General features: G+C 39.3%; 1 pseudogene; it reads left to right on the plus strand.

The window, feature by feature from the left end:
* The first annotated feature begins 1,589 nt into the window (after positions 1-1,589).
* LOC150015967 (tubulin alpha-1A chain-like) lies at positions 1,590-3,152 on the plus strand (annotated as a pseudogene).
* Positions 3,153-3,595: the final 443 nt, after the last annotated feature.

The following is a 3,595-nucleotide window of genomic DNA, read 5'->3' on the forward strand; positions in this document are numbered from 1 at the left end:
TATAATTTTTAAACTTACTGTAATCGAACTGTATTCATTTACATTGACCTCTGAGAAAAAATGTAGTATCATTCCATCATTTTCCAAAAGAAGTGTGAAATCTCCAATTAATATAAAATTGCATTATGACTCAAAGTAATGAAAACAGGAATTGCATCTGAGAAGGTGCAGCTCCAATACTGTCCTTTTAACTGGGACCATCTTGAGAGCTGGCAGAACACTCTGTCACTAATAGTTGTCAGGTACTAACAGTAAACTCATGTTGAGTTTAGAAAAGGTTTTATCCTTTACATGGATGGTTAAAGTGAATGTCTAACCCACTATTTCAAAGTCACTTCATCTCTAAGGATGTAAGTTTCCACACTTGAAAAGTGAGAGAAGTGCATTATAAAGGTTCTAACATTTCTCTCCATTCTACTTTTCTATGAGTCTATGTACATAAATAATTATAATTCAAGCATCTTAAGAGGCAGGAGATGACCTCAGGATGGGAAGATGATCTCACTGATACTGGTCTTAAAGGGCTCTGAAAGCTACTATTCATGGAGAGACATTCTAAATAGGAGGCAATGTAGGGTCACAAAAATTGATGAAAAGTGTATATTTGGAAGACTATGAAAAATTATCTTAGGTAATTTGAGTGGGATAAATATGTAGTGATATCTCAGAGCTAAAAGGAAACTGGGTATAATCCTTTAGCTACTAGGGAATAGCTGTAGGCTTTGACAGAGGAGCGTCTAATAAAGGACAACGGTGTATGAAATACAAAACAAAAAAAAGTAAACTTTTTCTGGAAGTTAGTTCAATTTTTGGCCCTGTTTATTTTATTCAGCACACATGAAGAAATAAACACACAGACTTATAAGTGTCATTTATAACATATAACCTTGCAAGCTGAGCACTACAAGGGCAGGTAAATAATTTTTCCATACTTTACAAATCATTATTATTGCCTAAGTAATGTGAACTTAGTAGGTGTTCAATCAATTTCTCTTACCATGAATTTAAAAATTAATATAGGATATGTATAAATATAAGATAAGAAATTATTATCATTATTAAAGGAAAAAAAAGAAAAAAATCTGGCTTTTTTCATTGACTAAGTATGCTTATCCATTCTCTTTAAAACAGCCAAAAATCAAATGCATTTATGAAATACCCTCAAAAATACACAAGAATTTTACATTATCACACCTTAACTGATACACAAGTAATGAAGTATACATGAAAAACCATCTTGTGTGTGTGTGTGTGTGAAACCTGTTTTACATGTATGTCAATGGCAATGACAATTTAATTCAATTTAACAAATATTACTGAAGTACAGTCTCAAACATTTCAACTTCAAAGCCACTGGTATTAATGAAGTAATATTCAAACCAACATAAATAAATGTTAAAATGTTCTTTATTTAAATGGTATTTATTTAAAATACCCAAACTAATGCCAATGATTTGGTAAATAAAAAAAATTATATTTTTCTCAACATTAAATTCATGTTTAGCAGGTTCTCTTACATCGACCGCTTAAGAGTCACGCTGTAAGAAGCAACAACCTCTCTTCTTCCTCTCCGTCATACATTAGGCAGCCGCAAAGCAGCAACCATGCGTGAATGTATCTCCATCCACGTTGGCCAGGCTGGTGTCGAGATTGGCAACGCCTTCTGGGAGCTCTACTGCCTAGAACATGGCATCCAGCCTGATGGCCAGATGCCAAGTGACAAGACCATTGGTAGGGGAGATGACTCCTTCAACACCTTCTTCAGTTAGACAGGTGCTGGCAAGCACATGCCCAGGGCAGTGTTTGTACACCTGGAACCCACAGTCATTGATGAAGTTCGCACTGGTACCTACCGCCAGCTCTTCCACCTTGAGCAGCTGATCACAGGCAAAGAAGATGCTGCCAATAACTATGCCCGTGGACACTACAGCATTGGCAAGGAGATCATTGACCTCGTCCTGGACCGTATTCAGAAACTGGCTGACCAGTGCACAGGTCTTCAGGGCTTCTTGGTTTTCCACAGCTTTGGTGGGGGAACTGGTTCTGGGTTCACCTCCCTGCTGATGGAGTGTCTCTCTGTCGATTATGGCAAGAAGTCCAAGCTGGAGTTCTCCATTTACCCAGCCCCCCAGGTTTCCACAGCTGTAGTTGAACCCTACAACTCCATCCTCACCACCCACACCACCCTGGAGCACTCTGATTGTGCCTTCCTGGTTGACAACGAGGCGATCTATGACACCTGTCGTAGAAACCTCGATATCGAGCGCCCAACCTGAATAGGTTGATAGGTCAAATTGTGTCCTCCATCACTGCTTCCCTCAGGTTTGATGGAGCCCTTAATGTCGATCTGACTGAATTCCAGACCAACCTGGTGCCCTATCCCTGCATCCACTTCCCTCTTGCCACATATGCTCCTGTCAGCTCTGCTGAGAAAGCCTACCATGAACAGCTTTCTGTAGCAGAGATCACCAATGCGTGCTTTGAGCCAGCAAACCAGATGGTGAAATGTGACCCTCGCCACGGTAAATACATGGCTTGCTGCCTGTTGTACCGTGGTGATGTGGTTCCCAAAGATGTCAATGCTGCCATTGCCACCATCAAGACCAAGCGTACCATCCAGTTTGTGGACTGGTGCCCCACTGGTTCAAAGTTGGCATTAATTACCAGCCTCCCACTGTGGTGCCTGGTGGAGACCTGGCCAAAGTACAGCGAGCTGTGTGCATGCTGAGCAACACCACAGCTATTGCTGAGGCCTGGGCTCACCTGGATCACAAGTTTGACCTGATGTACACCAAGCGTGCTTTTGTCCACTGGTACGTGGGTGAGGGCATGGAGGAAGGAGAGTTTTCTGAGGCCCGTGAGGACATGGCTGCCCTAGAGAAGGAATGTGAAGAGGTTGGTGTGGATTCTGTTGAAGGAGAGGGTGAGGAAGAAGGAGAGGAATACTAAAGTTAAAACGTCAACGGTGCTGCTTTTACAGGGAAGCTTATTCTGTTTCAAACGTGAAAAGTTGTGGTCTGATCAGTTAACTTGTATGTAGCAGTGTATACTCATACAATTACTGGCCTATGCTTTAAAACATGAAGCTTTGTTACAGACCCAGCTAGTCCACTTCTCTGAAGGGTTTGAATAAAGTATTCCCTGTCTTAAAAAAAAAAAATTCATGTTTATATGCTAATATGGCTAATTGTTTTATTTCCATTCAAATGTATTTTGGCACAAAGCAAAAAAGAAATTTGATGCAAATAAAGACATCATCAAACATAAAACAGTACATTTTAAAAATTACATCAAAAAGCCATTTTGTGTGTGTGTATAGTCATCTTATGTTGACTTTGAATTAACTTTATATCCACACAATGTAAAATGTAATGTATATGGTAGCATGCAATCAGACACCACTTCTAATATTCATAAAGCTGACATTTTCTGCTTCAGTGGTGCAGTGAATTAATTGAAATTGAGTGTATCTCAACATAAATTTTGAAATGCCTTAGCAAGTTTCCTTTTATTAAAACTTGCATGAATTAAAAATTCGTTAGATAACAAATTACTGTAAATTCTCTTAAACCTCTCAGTTATTTTATGTAGTTTA

The sequence above is a fragment of the Furipterus horrens genome, unplaced genomic scaffold, assembly GCF_987537825.1.
Source record: "Furipterus horrens unplaced genomic scaffold, mFurHor1.1.pri manual_scaffold_3, whole genome shotgun sequence".
NCBI classification, from domain to species: domain Eukaryota; kingdom Metazoa; phylum Chordata; class Mammalia; order Chiroptera; family Furipteridae; genus Furipterus; species Furipterus horrens.